The 24,916-nt window shown below is 38.7% G+C and overlaps 1 protein-coding gene across 8 annotated transcripts in view; it reads right to left on the minus strand.

Moving 5' to 3' along the window:
- LOC147168368 (teneurin-3) overlaps positions 1-24,916 on the minus strand; it is a 215,617-nt gene that overhangs the window by 139,873 nt on the left and 50,828 nt on the right. Inside the window, exon 1 of one of the 8 annotated variants that reach the window (XM_086084937.1) lies at positions 16,199-16,512. The exons of the other annotated variants lie outside the window; for them this stretch is intronic. The gene's annotated coding sequence lies outside the window, so the exon portion shown is untranslated. Of the gene's footprint in view, positions 1-16,198; positions 16,513-24,916 lie in introns of those variants that run through there. 8 annotated transcript variants of the gene reach the window in all.

The following is a 24,916-nucleotide window of genomic DNA, read 5'->3' on the forward strand; positions in this document are numbered from 1 at the left end:
AAGCGACCTCTTCAGATCAGAGGCTGTATCAAAGCCTTCTGTATGCTCTAGCATAAAAAAAAAACAACATAAAAACAAAACATTTGAAAAAAAACCTATGTATAAAGAAGTCACAGTTTGCAGTATAGGGATGAACAAGTAATCACTTTCAAATAGTGCTGTCACTATCGAATATTTGTAGAATAGATTAATCTACTTATCTTATTCATTTTAATTTTGCATTAAAGTGTATTACAAAAGCATTTTCCCCTGTTTATTAACCAGTGATTGGTGTTTATTTTGTACTTAGTATTTGTAAAGTGATTTAAAAAAGGGGGGATTGACTATGTTAACGGTTCGGTCATTGTTTTACAAAGTAAAAACAGATGTTTGCAAATGTTTTATTTTGATTGAACACAGACTGTACTTGAAGGACTATAGAAATCAGTGAACAATAACTGTTCATATGCTGAAATCAGAGGATTTGGACAATTTTAAACAAAAAAAAAAGGCTACAAACTATTACTCGATTATTAAAATAATTTAGGGATAGACCGATTATCAGCTGGGCCAATTATTGGCGCAGATATTCAGCATTTTGACGAATATTGGCATCGGCCATTTTGAAGAATCAAATGGCTGATAAAATAACCTTTTTTTTTTGTATGTGTTAACTTCAAGGAACTAATTACCAGGTATTTACATTTTCAGAGATGCTGCTGACCCTGGGAACTCTGCACCTTCTGTTTTTGTTTGAAATTAAAACCAAGATAAGTACAATTTTAATACTTGAGATATTTTGAAAACCAATAGGGAGCTATTTACTTAAGTTTTTATTTAACTTTTGAAGACACGCTACTGCCCCAGGGAGATCCCTGAACTTTTTGTTAGATTTTTTTTAAACAACTCCAATATTCTATGAACCCTAAAGGTTGCGTAATAAACATATGCTTAAAAATTTTAAAACAAAAATAGAGCTGGAATTTCTATTTTTTTTTCAAATATTGATGCCAATATTTTCCCTTTAGTGAAAATGAATATCGGCTCCAAATATCGGTTATCGGTGTCTTTGACTACTAATAATCGGTATCGGTCCTAAAAACAAAAACAAATCGGTCTATCTCTTAAATAATTGTCTATTAATTTGATAATCAATTAATTTGGACAGCTCTACATTCAAATTAACATTGCAATGTAATAGAATACAATTTTCAAATTGTGAAGGCAAGGCTGCCTTTTTCTTGGGGGGGGGGGGCATCAATAAACTCATGACTGCTCCAAAGCCTATACATCTAATTTGTAATACAGATGAATGTATTGCTTGTGGTTGCTATTAAATGCATGGGAAGAGGGCCTTGAAAAAATAATTGCATATTCACAATCGCAATATTGTGGTGTAAATAACTCTCTAAGATCGTCTTTCAGTGTCGTCCAGTAGTGTCTCTGATTAGTCAGCTAACTCAAGTCTATCACCCAATTCTCTAAAATCCTTTGACTAGTTCCCAGTGAGTCCGCTGACTCAAGCTAGCCCCCGGTTCAGATGAATTTCTGCAATCAGCTCCCTCGAATCAGTGAGCCCACTATATCTTGCCTTGGAGCAAGAGCAAAACTGATATGATCTGGATTATCAGAGACCTTGCACTTGTGATTCCTGATTCATTCTGAAAATTCAACTATTAAGATAATTAGATGCACGGCAGCATCAATGGCAATTTCTTTCGACACAAAAAAGCCACGACCAGGACTCCTGCTACACTACTATTTTGAAATGCCTGCACAACTGTTTTCTTATTGTTCAACTGACCTTGCGTTCCAGTTGAAAAAACACGACTGGCATTTTTAATCAAATGTGCAAAGATGACCGACTGCACAGCGCAGATCTGACAGACTACAATATTCGATGGCTGTGATGATAGCCCGTCGGGCCAGATTAACAAATGTCAATGTTATTGACAAGACTCCTATTCTGTGACGTTTGAAAGAGGAAACAAAGAAACACAAAAGCAAGTTTTATATGTGGAGGCCGTGTTGATATCCCAATGGCCTTTCGACAGTCATCAGCACGGCAGTGACAATCACACAATGACGTGCGATAACCTCCGTTGAAGGTTAATTTACGGATTTGTCCATTCGCCGCCTTTGGCTCCACAACTCGCTACTCCATTTTAAAGCAACCCACTTTTTTTTTTCTTTTTTTTTTACTCTAAAGCCGTTTGTTGCCGCTGATATCCTCTGCCGGCAGGAGAGCGGGAAAAAAGTGTCCATTATTTCACAATCAAGCAGGCTCGACAAAGAGTTCCAGAGATCGAGTCGGTCGTGGTGAATGTGCTTAAAACTATAATACCGCATCTGATATGCACCATAAAACATCTGGGTGAAGGCCCCCCTGACATGTGCAGTCTATAAATAGCAACACGAGAGTGGGGGGTGAAGGGGACAACTCTGTGACACAATGATTTCATCCATTAACTCCATCAATCTGAGTTTGCTCAGTCACTTTCGGTTAGCGCTGATGTCTTAGCAGTCTTATCCAAAGTACCTGAAGAAGGAAACAGTGTTTTATTGTGAATTTATTTCCTTAAAAACTCTCATAATATGTTATAGGTTAAATGTTTACTGTATACAGTACAATCTAAAAAATATATATTCATACTTCTGACTTATTTTTGTTCTCTTTCTTAATTTTGGGTTTATTTTTACTTGTAAGCATTGTTACTGCTCCTTACCTCTTTAAAATGAGCAACATCTCTCTATATTTTTTTATGTTGAATGTTTCCTGGACTTTATTATTATTATTATTTTAACAAATTATCGACCAACCAAAAGTGTTAAAAATCTCTCTCCCCAAAAAAAACTGTTTCACTAAATACTGACTTGATAGACAGACAGACAAACAAACAGATATAGGAGATAGACACTGTTATCAAATACAATGGCTGCTGTCCATGGAGGACTGATGCACTGGCATTTAGTGTCCCACTTAAGTTGGCATCATTTGTCGAGAAATCCTTGGCCCCCATGTCCCGACCACCTTCACTCTTTCCATAATGGCGGCAGGAGGCAGTGGATGGGAACAGAGGCAAAGAGGAGCTTTTTATCCCTCAATAAAAGGCCACTTAAACAGATAGACACTCATCAGCGTTGCTTTTTTTCCTCTCCCATCCGAGAAGAACATGAGGGAATTTTGCAAGAGGGCGAGCATTTCGTCTAATTAAGGCCGCCTTTAATAAAAGCTTACCCCTTCCATGCCTTTTTTAAATTGTTTTCTTTTTTGTCTGCTTGTCGTCCATCACAGGTTGCTCAAAGGTGCCCTTTGCAGTTATGATCTTACTCCTGCTAATGCGGGGGTTCTCAAACAAAACACGACATCTCAAAACTGGATGAAAACATCAGCAATCAATAGGATAGGAAAAAAGAATACAAAATCCCAGAATAGGCAAATTCTCAAATACCGAATCACAAATATGTGGGGCTACGACATAATTTATCGCAAATTATTCTGGAAAACCCCACTAACGGGAAATGCTGTAGCTATCGTGAACCATGCTTGATTTAATCGGCATAACATAACTATAACATTCTGATGCGTAACTTGAACCAGACACATAGGATGAGGACATGAATGTTGCTCTCTTAAAGTGAAAGAAGAGGTTACGTGGGCGCTTTTTGCTCTGAGCGCTGACGGGGGAAAGTGAGTAAGTGCTCTGTCTGACTTTGAGCTCCTCTTGAGTGGGGGATGATGGGGGGGGGGGGGGGGGTTTGTGGTAGCTGAAGGATTACAGCGAGTGGCAGGGTATTCATTATTTAGATGTCAGTGGCTGGTACACGGAAAGGGCGGTTTATGCAAACCCCAAGACTATCTGACATGTGTGTCACGACACCGGACCTATCATCCTATCTTATTTATGGCATTATGAATGGTAAGATCTATCTATCTATCTATTAATATATATATATATATATATATATATATATAAATTTGCTCGTCTCATTTTTAAATAAAATTCACACAAAATACTGTGCTAGTTTATTCATCAAGTTATACCCTTCTACACTTCAAAAACTAGCCTTAAAAAAGGTATTGTAATCAATAATACATTACTTAATTTACAGCTTTTCTTAGACGCTTTGGTATGTTTCTCCAGAAATGGGAGTACGGTAAGTCACATATGTGCGAGTCACAATCATGTCTCAAGTTCTAACCAAGTTTCAAGCAAGTTACTGTGGCAAACAAGCAAGTCAATGGGAGTCACCACAAAATTTCAAAAAAGTCGAGTCAAGTCATACTAATTGGTTCAAGCAAGTCGTAAGTCAAATCTTACAATTTTGATCAATTTAGATATGTTAATTTTGATTTTCTAAAAAATTTAACAAACTTAATATGAAATTATTTTATATACACTTGCATTATTTCGATTTTTTTGATTTTTTATTATTATTAATGAATGTTTACAGATACCAATGTATTTAAACACTGTGATGATATAATTAATCATGACCAAACTACACACGTTGTTTCTGGTGCTAATCTGTCTATTAGCATGTGGAAATGGTAGAATGAGAGGCACTAACATTTTGACGTCTAGCAACTCAAAGTGAAGTCCAAACATGTCTATGTTTAAATCACGATCACTTTTTTTTTAATGGTAATGGTCTAATCTGTCACTTTATTGTCTTATAATGCATAACTGACATGAAGCGTATGTAATATTTATGCAGCTAACGAAGAGCTAGTTCAACCATCAAAGCTAACTTAGCTAGCTTAGCTTTACATTTCACATAGCTAGCTTACCTGCGTCTGATAGATGAAGGTAAACGCCACAGCTGTTGAGTCTCTTGTCTTAGAGTTGCAAACCTTGCGTGTTGCTATTTTCTTTTTCCCGGTTTTATCAAAAGATAATTCTTGTATTCATCTTTGAAGCTTCTTCTTGCCGAGCCGCCTCAGCCCTCTTCCATTGCCAGGGTTGCCAGATTGGCATGGCACAAAAAAAATAGCATATTTTCTTTCGAAAACAAAAGACACACTATATTAAATAAATGAATAAATAGAATTTCAAATCTAAACATAATACTTGTCATGCCATGGAGCCCAAATAAAGTCTAGTCTAAGGTATTAAGTCCAAGTAATTATTATGGTGCTGCTCTCAGCTCAAAATACATTAGCTAGTTATTTAGAACTAAAAGAGCTCAATTGCACGCCTTCATACTGAAGATAAGCACGTCCTGTATTTGCCAAATGAAGATTCACGCATTAATCATGAACAAATTAACTCAAACGTGCTTAACAACGCATTTAATCGCATTAATTCCACAATCTGCTAGTGATGAATGATCTGATCTCATCCAAATCTGCCTTAAAGCACTTTTCTTCAAGTATTTAATGCCCTTATTGTCACAAGTGAAACAAGAGGCTTTTTACATGAGAAGGGCCAAATATTAAGGGCGGCAATGCGAATGACTTGTTAGCTCAGTTCTGAGGTCAGAATTTGTGTGGAGTGTTCTTCTAGTTGCTCTCTCTCCTTTTCTGTGGGACCCCCACTCTTTGTGGGGGCTATAGGGATCAGGCCAGCCAGTGTGAATAGAGAAAAGCTATTGATAGATATCAAGCTCTGGAATAACTGATCCACATTCAACTGTATTGGAAACATAAATATACAAATAATATGTCTCTAATTTCCGGATCTTGGAGTTGACACAGATGAGACGTGAATTTCATAGGGATCAATTTGCATAATATGTCACACCCTGACTGTGAAATGAACTTTCGTAGTGGATCTGGAAGTGATACTGATCTTCGCCAAAGACGTGCGTGCGGTTCGTCCCCAGGCTACTTTAAAGGGGCACGTGTTTTTGCATTCTAGGAGACAGTGCAAAATTAAAGTTGCCATTGCAAGCGATGCAATGCACGTGTGGCCCTTCAAATGCAAAAAAAATATATAACCCAAAAAGCCTATAATTACGATTATTGTATGTGATTGGTACTTCAATTTGATCAGCATGTGGAAATGCTCCACATGGGTGAAGAAACAAGTCAGATGGCGCTGATCCTTTTTTTCACCAATTAATATGATGTAAAGTCTGTCGATGTTTGGCTATCATTGTAATGTACTACGAAAAAATTACAATTGTATTTCTAATTTAATTACATTTAAAACTTCTATAATTTAGCGTTAAAGAACCCATTCCTGTCTTATTTGCCATTTTTGTCTTTTCTGCCCTTGCGAGAGAGCTCTCTCTTGAAGGAAATGATTACATGTGGTCACCTGATGATCCATGAAGATCCATCCATCTACCGTGTTAGCTGAACCGCACACACACACGGACAAATGGGAGGATGCGGTGGCTGATATTTATGGGTCGCCGTGACCTGCGGGCCCAGTGTTTCGGTCACGTGCTGCGCTCTGTGAAAATGTGGTTAAAGGTTAAATCCAGAACCCGTGGACTCCATTTTCTTGTCGGCACAACTCAGTAGGATAAAAATGTATCGACCGACGTGGACAATTTTCTCCTTTCTTTGAATGTTGTAGTCATACACAAGCAGAGGGATATTGATTAAAAAGCTTTAAAGGAAACATTATTTTCCACTAATTAGGAACAAGGATTGCAATCTTTTTTTTTTGGGGGGGGGACTATACACAGAACTATCATGTCAAAACCAAAAGCTAAGTATTATTGGATGTAACATTTTTGGCGATGAAGATGGAGTTGCCCTCGTTCGCGCTAGTATGCATATTTTAAGTCTAGTTGTCTAGTGATTGGAATAACCAAAACTAGCGAGGCTAATCTCTAATCTCATGCACAACCCACAAATTTTAGTACTCTCTAACTGGCCTAAATGTATGAAGTCTGTGTTGACACGTTGCTGCTCCAGAGAGCGTTGTAGTCCAGCAACAGCATCTGAGTCAAAAGACCTCTGTGAATTGTCTGATTTGAAGATGTGATGCCAAAATCGTGTGATTGGTTATTAGTTGATGTAAAGATTAAAAAGACGTCGATGTGGAGTTGACTAATATGTTCTGAGAGATGTTTTGCTCAGAAGAACCCTTAACAACTGATGCTTTAAAAATAAAATAACACATTTTATTGTAACACAAAATTGCCTTTTTAGCCATTTTTAAATCATTATTACTTTTGTCAGTTTGAATTTACTTTAGTGATCATTGTAAAATTTAGGGCTTTGGTGAAAAACGGGAAAACTTAACAAAGGTAGCCAAAGTGGGCTAAGAAGAAAACTTCAGACTTTTTTGAAAAGTGACCATCAACAGGCCAGCCAGTGAATAGAGAAAAGCTATTGATAGATATCGAGCTCTGGAATAACTGATCCACATTCAACTGCATCGGAAAAATAAATATAGAAATAATATGTCGCTAATTTCCGCATCCTGGAGTTGACACAGATGAGACGTGAATTTCATAGAGATCAATTTGCAAAATATGTCACACCATGACTTTGAAATGAACTTTCATTTGATTTCAATGAACTTCATAATGAGATATGAAATATACTTCAATTAAAGAGAGCGATGTTAGGATTGAACAGAACGGGACGGGCTCTAACGTCATTAAAAGCGAGAATGACACTTTTCACTCTGAACCCATTCAGCGTTATTCAACCTGAAGGCAGCTTTTTCCTCCACAAGTGTTTTTTTTTATTATTATTTTTTTAACCAATGCTTGCTTCTAAATACAGCGTCCATTTTTGTATGATAGCTTACTAAATTCCTGCTAGGACGAGCTTCAGTGCATTTTTGCCCCACGACATTCCCTTAAAAATGATTGTTTAACTAGCTGAACTCTGATTTCATGATGAAATTAAATAACCTTTATTAGGTATTTGGAGTGCACTTGAGGGTGAAATTACCCACAGAGTGACGCCATCTAGGAAACAGTCACTTTTTTTTTTATCCTAAGTTTTCAATTAATGCTCTGTCGAGTCAAATTGCACATGTACAAGGAAGAGTCGCACCTGAAAGCCTCAATTGTCTTTTCAGGGGGAAAGTAATTAAAATCTGATTTGCAGTCATAACAGAGAGCGAGGATGATGAAAAGTCTTTATAATGAGATAGAAATATGAAATATACTTCAATTAAAGAGAGCGATGTTAGGATTGAACAGAACGGGACAGGCTCTAACGTCATTAAAAGCAAGAATTACACTTTTCACCCTCAAACTATTCAGCGTTATTCAATCTGAAGGCAGCTTTTTCCTCCACAAGTGTTTTTTTTACATTTTGAAATAGAAACTTCACAGGCCAGTGCACTCAAATTGGTAAATTATCATTCTAGATGTATTAGGAATTCATGGGTAGTTTGTGATTCTGTATCCAAGTTTGACCTTTTCATTAGTCTTGCCAGAATTAATCAACTTTTTGGAGACATCAACATTCTTAAAAACTCACTTATTATTGCAAGCAAATATATGCTGATTAAGATAAGCGTTTTCAATTTCACTTTGTATCACCCATAGAAAGTAGGGGGAAAAACTCGTACTAGTTGAACAGATTGACTTAAAATTGGGTGAACATGTCGATCATATCAGGATGCACGAAAAAGTCTCAAGCAACAATCCATGAAATACAACAGGAAATCAGCCATCTTAGGTCAAAGCATATATATTTGGCAAGATCTAGTAGGGCTCGTATTTTTCCTTTTAGGGAATTCATTCAAATACCCCAATCGGAAGAAAGTATCCTAGACAGTTGTATAATTGCGATTAATGTGAGCAATTCATGTGGGTGGAACATAACATCAAAGTTTGATGATCGTTTTGAGGATTTGCCAGGAAAATGAGAGCACAAGGGCCTTGTTCATTGCTGATTGCTGCTTCAATTGGAATTGTTTTCTTTTTTATTACTATGTTAGCAGTTAGTTACTGTACTTCAGTGACCGTTGTCTTTTTGTTTCTTTCTTTAAAAGGGGAAGTCAACCCAAAGATTTTCTTTACAAAATAATATGTTGTATGTGCAGGTCCAGGTCATGTTTGTCAATGAGAATTAGTTCTCAAACATTTCTACCTGGTTAAACAAAGGTTACATTTTTTTTTTTAAATGTGCCCCCATTCTAAACACGGCATTGGGATTAATATTGTGTTTGTGGAATATGAGCAGCAAAATGCATCCATTTTTATCCATTTCAGGGGGCGGCCATTTTGCCTTTTGTGGTTAAGCGAAAATGACATCACAGTTGCTCAGGGCTTACATTACGACCAATAACAGTTCAGCTTCAGAAAACAGATGAGCCATGATTGTTTTTTACCCGATTACCCCGCTAAGTGGAGCATTTCTTTCCCAAAATAAATCGTATTTTAATATATATAAATATTACCAAGTGGTATTGGGATTATTTGTTTTTGGGGTGGGAGGTTGGAACAGATTCATGACATTTCCATTCTTTTCAATGGGAAAGATTATCTGAGTTATGAGTGTGGTCAAGGAACAAAGTATCTTAAAAAAGTGACAACAATTTAAATCTTAATGCACCATTGCTTAGACAATTTCTTACTATATGCAGCTGGTCCCTCTCATACTGTACTTAAATGTGGTCCTGGTATAAAGGCAAATTCATGAGTGGACCAGCCAAAGATAAAAACACTACACGGAAGTTCAACTTCCCACCGCGTTCCGTATGCATCATAATGAGCAGCTGGGAAGGCAAGCAAAAGATAGCAATCTGGGAACAAGACTGGAATTTCAGGAATGCCAACTGTCTGATAATAATAATTGGATTCAGGGATACCTTACCACACTTGACTCTACCCCAGTATTGCAGTGTACACACCTCTGATCAAAGCCCGCCTGCGTTGCCCGCTCGCTAATTCGTATTAATGTGCCGCATGGATAGTCTCTTTGATAACAGCGGGCTTCGGATCGCGCTCCAAAATAAATAGCTTGGATAACCCCGCTAACATCTTCCTCGCCGTGTTGATGGCTTTTTTTCCGCAAAGTAACTTATCTCAAAACATGCGGCTCGTAATTTGAACATGATCCTTTTTTTTATATACTCTACTGAACGACGTGGATAGAATATCAAAAGGACATGACGTTGACGAGTCAAACGTTTACTGTAACTTGACCGCTTCCCATGTAAATTCATCTTGTTGACAGCCACCTTGCACAAAATAAATAAATACATAATCGAAATAATCCAGAAAAAAAGTAGTCTAGTGTCAAATGTGTGTGTCATATCATTAAAGGATCACCCCTCTCACCAGTTATTCATGAAAATTGCCATTTTGCACAATAGAAATAAACTAAGCAACTAGAAATAATCCACACAGTCAAAAAAGCACACAACACTCTTTGTCACATGTATGTATCATAAGTGTCTAATGATTATGCAATGCTCCACGTCAGTTAATCATGATAACCTTGCACAATGCAAAAAAACACTAACAACTAGAAATAAACTGTAAAATGTGCCCACTGCGCGTGTATGGAGGACCAAAAGTGGCAAAATTAAATAAATGAATACACCATTAAATAATTGAATAAATGTGTCATGAAATAATTAATTATTATTATTATTATTTTATCTGTCAAACTCGCCCGTCAAAGTTAGTGGGCGGGGCTAAAGCCCGGTTCACTCAAATCTTGTCTTCGACTGCTTCGGCCTGAAGTGGTTAGAAACATGGCGGCTACGGTGATGGATTTTTTTTTTGCTGATACAGATTGATCGAACATCAAAATAAAAGCGATATTTCTACTATTCCGCTTAAGTACAATTTGGACTTGTAGGTGTTTCCATTGAAGAGTTATTTGCTTCTGAGGCGTAGTTCTCGTAATATCCCGCCTCGACTCTCGCGAGATCTTGCAGTTCTTGTAGGCGTTCACGCTAACGGTTTCCTCATGAACGTCACGACAATAAATAGTATGCGTGTATGGAGCCGCGGCAGCCTTAGTTCTATAGCTAAACCGCTTTGTGCTTAGTAAGACTTGTTTTCTCTTCAGGAAAAGCAAGTGGCCCTGTACTTCCTACTTCCTTTTCTTCCTTTTACCGGGCGGGGTCACATGACTACAGGAAATGCGAAAAAAGTCTTTCCATTACACTTTTGCGAAATACTTGCATTTCAACACGTCTCAAAAAGCACCTAATGAGAGCGTAAATCTGAGTCTAATGGTAACGCACCTATTGAGGTGAATAGCGCCACCCAGCCATTTAAATTGTGTTTACTAGCGACTCACTCTGCATCAATTCATTATTCTGAAATGGATTTGCCTTGATTTGGTGAGCAGGGTGACCAATCAGGTGTTAAGGACCTGCCCACCAAACTTTGATGGGTGAGTTTGACAGATAAACTAAATTAATGAAACACAGCAACACGGTGACCATGAAATAATTAATTATATATATATACACACACAAATAATCATAGGTAATTTCATTAATTAATGACACATTTATTTAATTATTTAATGGTGTATTCATTTATTTAATTTTGGCACGTTTAGTCCTTCATACGTGTACGCTCACTTACAGTCATACATGCAACGTGCACATACTATTTTTACTATAGCTCTTATTGCCAGTTAATCATGACCCACGCCCTGCAAATACAATAGAAATAAACAACCAACAGAAATAATTGAGTCCACAAAATAATCCACGGCACACTTTCTTACGTATGTCATACGATAATATGATCGCTCCTTTTGCCAGATGATAAAGTTAACTACTACCTTGCACTATAGTAATTAAACAGAATGACTCAAATGGCTGCTCAGTTATGCACAGGCGTACACACAATGAATGTGTGATATGGGTAATGCAATTGCTCCTCTCACTAGTTAGTTTACAAAATAGAAAACAAACAGAATAACTACAAATAATCCATAGTGGAATAAAACCATATGCACAACGTAGAGTATATCATAATTATTTGACATCTCCTCTAGCCTGTTCGTGATATCCGCTATCCTGCACTATGGAAATAAACACAACCACTAGTTATAAGGTAATAATCCATTCACAAAAAGGTTTCTAAAATTATAGTGACATCCCATCAGCCCTTTATGATGTCTCACATCAACGACGTGATTGCAGCGGTGCCGAATGCCACAGCGAACCTCGGCGAGCACGTCGTAGAGCAGTACGCTACTCAGCAATGCATTGTTTCACTCACTCTCGCTCTCGCTCTCTCTCCTGTGCGCAGGAACCTAATTTTTCAATGTAATTACAAGTGACACATATAAAGACGGCTGGATCACAACAGACCAAACACCCCCCCCCCCCCTCCAACTGTACACTGCAGATGTAGCCGACCCAGCAAAAAACTGCTTTGCAAGCTGTATCACAGTAGAGACAGAACAGTATCCAAATAATACAGCGCAATATATATATCACTATCAATTACAAATTAGTAACTTCAGTACATTGCAAGAAGATAATGACTGAAGCAATTACAAATAAATGCAACTTTATTTAAATAAAAAATAAGTACCAATAAAGCTTAAAAATAATATAAATAAATAAAATAAATAAATAATAATTATAAATACCGTATAATAATGAAAATACATAATGAAATCTATTCAACCAATAAGAGCATACAATAATAGGTATGCTGAAATTAAATACTACTACTACTATTACTATTACAACCAATATTAATAATAATTATAATAAAAATACTTAATTATATTATTTAAAAAATATATTTAATTATAAAATATACTGGAGGTAATAATGTTAATGCATGTAAAAATAAATATCAAACAGCTTCAAATTTACTTTGGGTGCAGCTTTATTAGGCGTTTACGGCAAAAAAAAGGAAGGAAGGATAAGGGGTTATCCTCATTAAGTTCGCAGGTGTGCTGGAGCCTCTCCCAGCTGACTTAAGGTGAGAGGCATAGTACACCCTGGACTGCAGGTTGCCAGCCAATCACAGGATAATATACAACCAACCATTCACACTCACAATCACTCCTACGGACAATTTTGAGTCTTCGATTTTAGCCTGCCATGCATGTTTTTGGAATTTGGGAGGAAGTCAGAAGTCATGAGGAGAACTTGCAAATTTCACACCAGAGACGTTTGTACAGACCAGACACATGGAGTGCAGTATGCTAGCAGCAACAACCGAACTTCCTGCCATTGACTACTGCACTGTTATCCAAAATAGTGTCTTGCCACTTGCAAGATAATGAAAATATTCCTCTTTCTTATCACACTCTTAAAGTAGCACTACGGAACTATCTCCCTTAATTAAATATTTTCATAACTCTTCTAATGAAACATCTACTTAAAACGAGTTGAATTGTACCTTTGCCATGGCCTGAGGGGGTCTGTATCACTTTTACAGGCATTAAGCAACTTTGAGGAGGTTGGTAGGAACATTGCCACACAAAAAAATACAAATGTGCTGACTGCTTTATGGCATACGTCACTTTCCCCATTTGTTACAAAGACGGAAGTCAATTTGAATGTTGACGCATGATTACTGCTCTTCTGGTAAAAGACAAAAAAAAGGAAAAGGGAAGCTACCCGGATAAAAGGATAGCCAAGATCAACATTGGCCCGGATTTTACTCCCCAGCGTGAGCTAAAAAAAACACACACAATGCGCTTGTCCTCATAATAAACAATACCACTTTTGTCCATATGGCGCCGCTATAATCAACGTAAACTGACAGTTCCTTAGTGTCGGTCTGAGTTCTTTAAAAATGCATTTAAATGTACATCTTCTCTATGTTTTCACTTGGTTAGTTGATTTGAAAATTGTATTATTTGGAGCCTTTCGGTACAAAACGTCACTATTTGCAATCCACTCCATTTACACTGGCCAACACTCACCACGCACCAATTACTCTTTGTCTTGGTGGCCATTGGTGTGCTAAGCACTTCAATCCGTCTCTGTCTGGCAGGCGCGTGACGTCAATGCCACACCATTCATCAAAGTCTACTGAAAAAGCAACACCTCGACTGGCTTGTTTGCATGCATTAGCCACCGATGCTATGTTCAGTATGGAGCACGGAGGGTATATGAAAAACTGACAGCCATTCCAAGAGGGCTAATCAGTAGAGCTCAGACCTCCACCAAGGCCAGGCAATCTCTAGTTGCATCGGTGTTAAAAAACGAAAAAAACAACAACAAAAAACTACGTTACATGCAGAATCCATACCAGAACATTTGTTTGGTAATGTTCTGGTATGGATTCTGCATGTAACGTAGTTTTTTGTTGTTGTTTTTTTCGTTATTTTCTTTATAACGTATTCATTCATATCCCTTGAACTTGTATGAATGTGTTTTGTTGAGTTTTTTGTGTGCTAGACCAATATAAAGTAGCACATAATTGTGAAGTGAACTAAATGATAAATGTAACCTGTTCAGTGGTTTGTCAGAGAACACTAGTGAACAACAGCATCATGAAGACCAAGGAACTCGGCAGGCAGGTCAGGGATAAAGTTGTGAAGTTTAAAGCATGGTTAAATTATCCAATGAGGAGAAAAGTAACCTATCAAGACAATTCACCTAAACTGAAAGAGTGACCGAGGAGAGCATTGATCAGAGAAGCAGCCAAGAGGCGGAGGTTGGAGGAGCTGCAGAAAGCCACGGTTCTGTTGTTAGAATGGGACAACTTGTATACTCGGCAAATTATTATTTATGGAAGAGTGGCAAGAAGAAGGGAAAAAAAAGGCATGAGAAGCCGTGTTAGCCATGTAGGGGACACCACAAATAATAAGGTGGTTTGGTCTGATGAGGCCAAAGTTGAATTTTGTGGGAGCCAAAATGATGCTCATCACCCTGAACACACCATCCCCACTGTGAAACATGATGGTGGCATCATTATGTTCTGGTGTTGCTTTTCCTCAACAGCAGGGAAGCTGGTCAGAGTTGATGGAATGATGGTCAATACAGCAGGTCAACCCTGGCAGGAAATCTGTTGGAAGCTGTAAAGGACTTGAGATTGGGAAAAAGATTCATCTTTCAGTAAGACAATGGCCCGAAACAAGCCAGAGCGACAATGGAATGGTTTGAAATCAGATGATATTTATGTGTTAGAATGCCCCAGTCAGAGGGACCCCTAAATCCCACTGAGCATCTGTGACAAGACTTGAAAATTGCTGTTCACAGATGGTCTCCACCCAATCTAGCCGAGCTTGTGTTCTTATGCAAAGAAAATGGGCAAAAGTGTCTGTCTAGATTTGCAAAGCTGGTAGAGACATAGCCAAAGGTGGCACCAAATAAACATTATTCACTTTCCTTCATAGTGCTGCTTACCAGAACTTTCAGAAAAGCAACACTTTTACCTCAAATTACCTCCTTGGCGGAGGTAACTTGTATGGAACTGAGTCAAGGGTAGACCTCCGCCGAGGCTGATCAATCCCTGTTTGCGATCCACAGAACAAAAGCTCAAAATGAGTTCATATTGGTTAATATTGCCAACAAGTACACTCACAAGCAAACAAATGCATTGCCTCCTTTGTGGAGGTAACTAGTATGGTCAAAGTTGCCATCAACCAAGGCCAAAATTCAGAACCCACAAAAAAACATGAAATTCAGTTTATCAGGTTTAATGATGATTAACAAAACCCAAACAAACAAACATGTTGCCTTCTTGGCTGAGGTAACTTATACGACGGTCAATCATAGGCCTCAACCAAGACAACATTTTGGAATCTACCAAAAAAGCGATAAATAATAATGTGTCCAACATGTTTTATATTGCTCACCAGGATACCCACAAACAAACAAATGCATTTCCTCCCTGGTGTATATAACTGCCCGGTATGGTATTTGGACAACCACAGACCTCCACCAAGGTTACACAATTCAAAACTGAAATACACCAACACAAATAATCTATACAGTGTTTAGTAAAACATCACAAACAATCTATATCTCCTTGGTGGAGGCATGACCAATCGCAGACCTCCGCCAAGGCTCAACCAATTGGACCAGCACCAAATTGCACTCCCGTAACCCTTTTGATCCAACTTGCATGCTCATTGGCTAAATCCCACACAATCCTGCCAACAATTAAACAGGATGACAGCGTGACCCTCCTTGGTGGAGGTAACACCATCAGACAGTGCACATGGGGAGACACAACAGTCTGCAGTCTCAATGAGGGGCCCCAGCTAAAACACACACACACACATGCACACGCACACACATTGCAACGCAATAATTGTATGTATTGTCTATGACGTACACTACAACATCTGCAATGCAATTTGAATATGGTGCTCCTGACAGGCAAGCTATAACAAAGAAGTTGTTACCTCGTGAGCAGATTCCCTGACTGGAGACTGAAAGCTGCACTTGTTAGACGGCGTTGCAGCTCTGCATCGCCTGCCAGCCAGCCAGCAGCACTCCCCGATCCAACCCTTCCTCCTCCTCTTCCTCCTCCTCTTCTCCTTTTTATCTTCCGACCATGCTGGAAGCCCCCCTGTCCCCCTCAAAAGGATGGATGCAGCCGGTGTCGGTGCGGGAAGTCGCACGGGGTGTCGCGGTAGTTAGTAGCCGAGTCGCTGTCTGCCGCACTCTCTCCTCCTTCCTCCTCTTCTTGCTCTCTTTTCACTCACGCTCTCATGGGCTACCCCACCACCCCCACCCCATACCGCTCCCCCTCCCCGCTATCATCACCACCAAAAACACCCCTCCTCCGCCTCGTAGACGGGAGTGTTTTTGCACCACTCTATCACGGATCGCGTTACGCCGTCTGGCTGGATGGAACATCCAGACAAAAAAAGGAGGAACTTGACGCATGGTAAACCAAAAGGTAACGATGCTCTAAAACCTGAGCAACTAGTTTTAATTACATGAATTGGTTTCAATCCAGAGTTAAGAAAGTCAGATTTGACACATAGCAGAGCTGTAAAAATCCTGCCTTTGGGAAATGTAATGATCACTTTTGAGAGGCATCAAGGACCAATTACCCTGCTGTGCTTTCCATGACCTGGACCTAAAGCCAAAAAAGTTGGATATGACACATGATAAACCCATTCGAGCTTATGTAAAAAAAAAAAAATGCCTTTATTTAGTCATAAAACCTCTAAATGCCCCCAATTTTAATGTTTTGACCAAAAACTAAATCACCAAAACGGTTGATTTGACACATGGTAAACACTCAAGCGCCATTTGATATAATATATCAATCCATACTTAAATTATATTATTAATTATCATTATTAAATTCTCAAAGGTCAGTCTTTCAATCATTCACCCCGGAGGTAAGGCCACAAAAACGGACAAAAGGTAATAATGCTCATCAAACATGATGACAACCTTAGGAAAATGTGCATGGATTTGTTTCAATGCACAGCTCAAAAAGTCAGATTTGCTACATATATAAAGCCAAAAGAGCTGTGCCAAAGATTCTGCCATTACAAAGATAATACAGTGGAGCCCCGTATACGGTATGTGTGGTTAGGCATAAAAAAAAAAAATTATATAAACTCTTTAACATTATAAAAATATTTTTCCATTTGTTATCTGGGTTTTCTGCATTTTCAATATTTGCAGGCCAGCCCGGTCTCTATTGCCCACAAACAGCTGAGGTCCTCTGTAAACGTCATGGAACTAAAGCCACAAAAAATTGGATTTGACACATGGTGAACGCTCAGGAGCTGTGTCAAAGATTTGCCTTTATAATCCCAAATGTGTTGACCACTGACGTTAAATCTCTGCTGTCAACGTTTTGGACTTGAAAGTTTGACATGCAGTAAAATGAATGCTGCTGTTTACTCACGTTTCACATTACAAAGAATAGGATTTCAATTATCAGATGGTAAACAAATGAATTAGAACACAAATATTTAATTTCAATTAAATGTATTTAATAAAGGGTACACATATAATTTAATTTATTTTAAATGTATATTCTAATTATATAATTCCAATACAACAATACAATATGAATCAAATAAAAAAAGCTAATGTATTTTTAGTTTTAATAAAAAAAAAGGACAAAAATATTGTACTCATTTAATGTAGAACTGATATAATCCTATATTTATTAATTGTGGATACATATGATTATATGCATGAGTTTGTGCACTGTTAGTGTAAATTATTTGTCCTGAGAGTCTGCACTTCTATTTGGCATTTTCCAACACGATGAAAAAACAAGCATAGACTCAATCAAACGATTACACTGATGCTATTATTAGATAGCAGCGTGTCCGTGTTTGTCCCTTCTCGACAACACCTGAGATGATGCTGTTTCCAATTCTTCTGGGAATAATGAATGGCCTCATTACAATTCCCACCTGGTATTCCTTAGCGAGGAACAAAGATTTAGAACTGGACACGGCCCCATGGGCAGGGTAATGCATTTTTCACACGACAGCGTCACTAAACATTTCCGCCTCCACAGAAGCGTTGCTTTCGATAAATTAATGGGTTTATTTTGATTGGCTTTTAGAATGCTACATCAGCGTCCAACGCTGGCTGCTAGCTAGAAAACCAAACATCCAACTGACAACGGAGAAAAAGTCTGATTTGACACATGGTAAACCCACATGAGTTGTGTTAAAAATTCTGCCTTTACACAAAAATATAATGTTGAGAGGTATCAGTGCCCCCAAAATGACCTACTTTCAATGCTATGACCTAGCGCTAAAGCCACAAAAAGTGTGACCTGACACATGATAAACCCACAAGAGCTATATGTCAAGGATTCTGCCTTTTTTAACGCTCAACATTCGAGCCCAGACATCTTTCGGATGTATATTCGCTAATATTTTTAACCTGGACCTTGAGTTAAAAGGGGAAAAAGTCAGATTTGGCACATTGTAAACATACTGGAGCTGTGTCAAACATTAATTCTTTATAAAGGAAATAATGCTCACTTTTGGGAAGTCATCTCAGAATGAATGATTTCATTATTATTATTTTTTAACTTGAGTTGAAGCCACAAACTGTCAGATTTGACACATGGTAAGCACAAGTAAAAAAAAAGTTAGAGGAAACAAGGGGTCAAAATATCCTTTGTTACATGTTGTATATAGTCTAAACACAAACAAGAGAAGTGTGCAAGATTCTGCCCCCCCCCCCAAAAAAAAAGGAATATTTTTAAATTTTTATGTTTCACCCCCTGCTTTCAATGTTTTGACCTGGAGCTACAGCCACAAAAGACAAATTTGACACATGGTAAACCCACATGAGACGTGTCAAAGAATATGCGTGTTTTATTGGTGCTCCAGTATAAATTAACATAAATGTAACTTGATATTTTATTTTAAAATTTGTATTGTGTTCATTCTAAGTTACATTTTATTTCAAATGTATCATTTTATTTTCATTTGATATGTCCTATTTTATTCTTTGTTTTACTTAATAATAAACTTTTTTATGCATTATCAGTTCTTAAGTATTAGAGTTGTTTGTACAAAAGAAAATCGTATGTACAATGCATAACATCTGGACATAAGTTTTGACCAACTTGAACCAGAATTAATGCACAAAGTCTTTGATGTTTCAGCACTTTTCCATTAAAAACAAAAAATACTTAATTACTTTTCTGCAAGATGATTAAAAGTGATTCATAAGATTGTTGTCATCATATGGCACAACATCTGGACATACAAGGTATGTCTTCAAAAGCCAGCTGGAATGAACAGAAAACTAAATTAAACATTATTATTGCAATAATCTTTCACAAGCCTTTTGTTTTGAAAAAAGCAAACAAACAACCAAAATATATTTTTTCATGCATTGGTTTCAGATATGACACAATCATTTTGCAGACGCCAAGCTAAGGCCTGCGGACCGCTGACGAACCACTGGTGTACTATGCACAGTAATTGGACTAGCATGAGGTATCAGAGCCGAATAGAAGGGCAGCTGTCTTGAGAACAGAATTGTCCTGGGAATAAATCACATGATACGTCAACCTAGCTTTGGACGGTCACCCGTCTCCATTCATCCGTCGTCCGTCATGGCAAGATTACCCCGGCCGGTCCCCCATGGAACCCAATCCACCTACAGCCCAGCAGCTTCATTTTCACAGAGGTGAAGAAAAAAAAATAGAGGAGAATGGCAACAAGTAAAGAATATGGGAAACGGGCCAGTTCGTCCTTCACATAATGTGCTTAATGTTCCAGACTAAAAGGAGGAAAACAGCCCCGCATTTCATCCAGAAAGACGTGTTGCGAAATGGCGGCCAAAACTGTCTGGGACCATCGAGTGTCTCTTTTAATCCAGCTGGTCTTTAGAATATGGATTATGGCGATGCGGCAAGCAGGCATCGGCTCGGCGGGGGGCGCAGGACGGGGTGCCCGGCATCGATGGGGCTCCCTGCTGGGACCCCCGGGTGAGAGGACGCCGAGAACCCCCCACCTACCACCCCTTCGGTTTCTCCAGGCGAGCTCATTGAGAGAGCTGGTTTTCTTCTCGTACCAGCAGCAGCATACGCCGGGCGTGTGAAAGAGAACGTGCAAGAAAAGATGGTGAAAAAGGCAGATCGGCAGGGGGTTGGCATGGAGAAAATGCAGCGGGAGTGGGGTGGGGTGGGGTGGGGTGTCGGGGGCTAAACTGGGTGAGGGATGAGAAGAAGCTCGGATGTGTCAGAGCCAGCGTTTTAACACCATTGGTTTGATCAACTGAGGGGGAAATCAGTGTGCAAGTGACACCTTGATGCCGAAATAATTAAAAGCAGTGTTTCCCAATATTTATTGACCCAAGACACATATTTGACCAAATCTCACGGCACACCACCACACACAAACAGAGGAGAATTGGCAGCAAAACAGGCCAAAATCCAGATGTAAGGCAAGGTAAGAGACTAGTTGCATATCATTTGTGGTTACAGTAAACCACATTGTCATGATGAAATTATGAATAGAAAGGCATATCTTCTCAATGAATATTACTCTAAATCAAAGTTTAGGTCCAGTTTGGACATATACAGGAGCACTCCATTATAAGCTAGCCGGGCCAAGTCCAATTTCCTTTACTCTTGCACAAATATCTCTGAAACGAACTGCTTTAGCCTGGGTGCATCTAATATAAGTGAATGTTATTTATCATTTATAACGAGATATTGACAGATGTTTGGAACAACCTGAAATCTGAGAAAAATGACAGCATCAAGTATCAAGAAGAAGTAATCATTACGGTATAAATCACAAAAATATGAATCTCCCAATTTTATTGCTGCCATCAAATTTGAAATCACTCGCCTGAAAAATGACTTACATGGAGTTAGCCCACTCTAGTTCTCAGTGGCTCTATTAAATCACACACACATTTGCACTCGGCACTGTTGACGTGTCTTTCAAGGGCGTGGCCTAGTAAGTGACATCAGGATTTAAGTGTTTCTGTATTATTTTGTCCCATGCATTGAATAGCTGAAAGTAGTGACTCTTCCTGTTCTTTTCTTTTTATAACTTCACTCGAGCAGTGGCATATTTAAAGCTCGTTTGGTTGGTATTATGTTTCATTTTTTTTTAAATAATGTTTATTTTGTAATGTAATTATGACTTTTTAATGTTTTTTTTTCATTTGATGTGCATTTTTTCATCAGGTTTAATATTTGATTTGTATGTATTATTCCATCATTTGTTTTTTAAATTTCTTGCTACATATTTTTTCATTATCAATTTTTTTTTGTGAAAGCTGTTTGAAAATATATTTTATGCACAATGCATGATGTCTAGGCACAAGTTTTAAATAACTAAATACAATTCTGCACGCATCCATTGTAAAGCATTGCACTTTTAGTGCTTTTCTGCAAAATGATTAAAGTGATATTCTTTTTTATTATTCGAATTGATTATGAAGTCCTCATATGGCACATCTGGATTTTTGTCTTCAATGGCCATTTGAAAATCTAACAGTCTTTGACGTTTCACACTTATTCATTCCAAAACAGTACTTTTTACTACTTTCTGGAGGACGATAAAAGTGATTCTTTTTTTCAAATGAAAATGCATTATAATTGTCAACATAAGGTCCAGCATCTGGACATACGAAAGTCGAACACAAAGATGGTTTCATACTTTTTGATTCCAATACATTGTACTTTTTCCTGCAAGACAGTTAAATGAAATCTCATGGACATAGAAGCAATAACATGTTAGCGATGTCATGACATCCTCAATGTCCAATCAAATTGCTCTGATGTCATCCGTATACCGGTTAAGGCCCCCCAGGGGGGCATATTACCCTGCTATCTGGAGATTGTTATGATATGCTTCTGATGTATTAAGCGGCGTTCGAGTCCTCCCTTTTTTTGGCTTGACAACGGCATCGCTCAGCATTGGCTTTCTGAAGGCGTTGCAATTTCCAGTCTAATACCACTTGACCCACATCACTCAACAATGTGACCCCCCCCCCCCCCCCTGTGCTAAAACAAAAAAACAAACAGATGACAGTTTATGAGGTAGAGGCATAAAAAATGACTTAAGCAGGTTTTAATCTTGCTGGGGAGCCGCTGATGCCGTGTCATTTTTTCCAGCGCTTCATAAAGCGGTAATTCAATAGCTCATTTATTTCACTTAGGTCTGACTGGGGGTCTCGGCTACGAAATTAATTTCGCATGGAGGCCTACCTCTGACATGACTGATGAGCGGCGCTAAAGGTTTTGGGTTTTGCCATTAAGAGCGCTAAAAAGCGTATTTGGTTTCGCCGATTGGTGTAATTAAAGCCTGCCTCCAAAGATCGCAATTACAAGGTGCCGCCGGTGCCGTGGCGACCCGCTTATACACGGACGAATCTTCCGGAAACAACCTTTTGTCACAGGCGCAGTAATAGATTGTGGTAAATCAGAGAACAGCATGATGGCCTTGTAGTGTTGCCGTGGTGGAACACGCTCCCTTGACCTACTTTAGCAGCATTAACACCCCTCAAAAGTGAGTGATAATATCTTCAGGGTAGAATCTTTGACACATGGGTTTACCTCATGTCAAATCCAACTTGTTGTGGCTTTAGCTCGTGGTCAAAACATAGAAAGCATTCATTAGAACGTTAGTGTGTGTTGCAAGGTTGTGAGTGCCTGTTCGGTATAATGGTTTCTCTAGCTAGCATCTAGCATGAAAATCAAAAGTAGCCGTCTACACCTTTACTGACTTCTTGTCATTATCGAAACACCACAAACAGATTGACTCACATTCACCACACCAGTCCCAGAAGATCGCAGTGTTGACCCATGCCTTCTCCAGCTGAGCGTCCTACCACGCCAACAGGAACGAGGGCTAGTTAGATGATAATGTAACAGTTGACATTTTTACACAGTGCTTCTCTTTGTGAAAACACCACAACCAGATGGAATCAAATGCACCACACCTGCTCCAGAGGATTCCATAGTTGGTTCATACCTAGTTCAGCTGAGAGTGCTACTAAGCTAACAGGAATGGGAGCTAGCTAGAATCTAAGGTAGCAAGTCCTGTGTTCACCAAAACACGTATCCACTGTTTTGTTGTTGTTGTGTGTTTTTTTGTCAAGGGAGAAATGTATTCACTAAAATTCATATGACCAAATGACAAAATGTGACTGGTCGCTTTGGCTCCAAGCTGAATCTAATATGGCAGTTATTAAAACATCAGTGTCTGTTGCAAGGTTATTCATGCTCAGCATGTTGTTTTCCCTAGCCAGCAGCTAGGGCAAGAAGCTAATATAACAAACTGCATCTTCACTCTGTGCTTCTCCTTGTCAAAGACAGCAGCAATTACACCTCAGAAAAAAAAACACCATGTCCTTTGTAAAGGCACAATTTTATGACACAGCTTTTGGGTTTACCATGTTTGTTTGTTTGTTTTTTTTGTTTTGTTTTTGGCTTTAGTGTCTGGAACGTTGTTAAAACAAAGCATGTGCTCAAGTTTGTTTGGATCGCTCGCTAGGTAACTAACCAAGATTCAAGACTCCTGGCTGTTTTTACTTTCTGTCCCTTTGGTCATTGTCTTGAGATTCAGGATTTATGATTCTCTGTTTTGAGCCCTGAAGCTCCTCTTTCCAAAGTCTCAGAGAGTTTCATCTCGGGACCTCTCAGCCAAACTCTGTGACATCGCCATAGAAGAGGTATGCTAATAAAGATTTAAGACGTGAATTCTTTCCGAAGAGTACATGTAATTTGCATAGAAGATTTGGGGTATCTTTTCGGTTTTGTGTGAAACTAAAGCATTTTTCGAAGAACGCAATCACAAGTCCACCAGTGGCATGGTGACCCGCTAATACTCCGCCGAATTTACTGGAAATTGCCTTTTGTCACAGGCACAATAATAGAATCCGTTAAATCAAGAGGAAAGTACGGTGGTGTCACCGTCAATAATAGATGGCAAACAAGTAGTCCTGATGGAACCCTAGGCCTTTCCCTTTGTGGAAGTCTTAGTGCTATAGCGGCAGGTGTGAATAATGCATGGTACTACGCATACCCGCGGCGGTCCCGCTTGGCCCGACTGGGGCACCACTTATCCCCGGCAGTGATTGGCTGTGGCTCGGGGGCAAAATAACGAGATGGTGCAGTCACCTGGCCCATTTAGTTGCGGTGGTCAAACCTCGCTGTCTGCTGCCGGCGTGTGACATTTGGACCTCTGTTAACTGTAGTGCTGGGCACAATGGCGCAGAGCTGTCATTTGGATACTTATGACTTTTTTCTTTTTAAAAGAAAATGTGGGTGTTTTTTTTTTTAGCCCCTTTTCCCTGACAAAGCAGCCAGGGTGACTGACAGCAGTGCTGTGTCGCAGTTCTGAGTAGCGGCAGGTGTGATAATTCATCAAATTTGCCCCTGGAGACATTAAAATGTGTACAATAAATACAAAAGTATATTTAAACATGAATTATGTTAAAGGGTTACTTGACTCATTGAGCCATTTTTAGCGGTAAAAAGTTAATATTTTGTCCAGAATTAATTTGATAACAAAATATGACCTTTTTACTGCTGATAATGGCTCAATGAGTCAAGTATCCCTTTAATAATTCAGTTTAAAAAAAACATTCTTTGATTGAATTAAATTAAATACAAATTCTAAATAAAATAAAATAAATAGAATCTGACTTTG

This window comes from Leptonotus elevatus, chromosome 9 (genome assembly GCF_054856555.1).
Source record: "Leptonotus elevatus isolate MCC_2025b chromosome 9, RoL_Lele_1.0, whole genome shotgun sequence".
Classification (NCBI taxonomy): domain Eukaryota; kingdom Metazoa; phylum Chordata; class Actinopteri; order Syngnathiformes; family Syngnathidae; genus Leptonotus; species Leptonotus elevatus.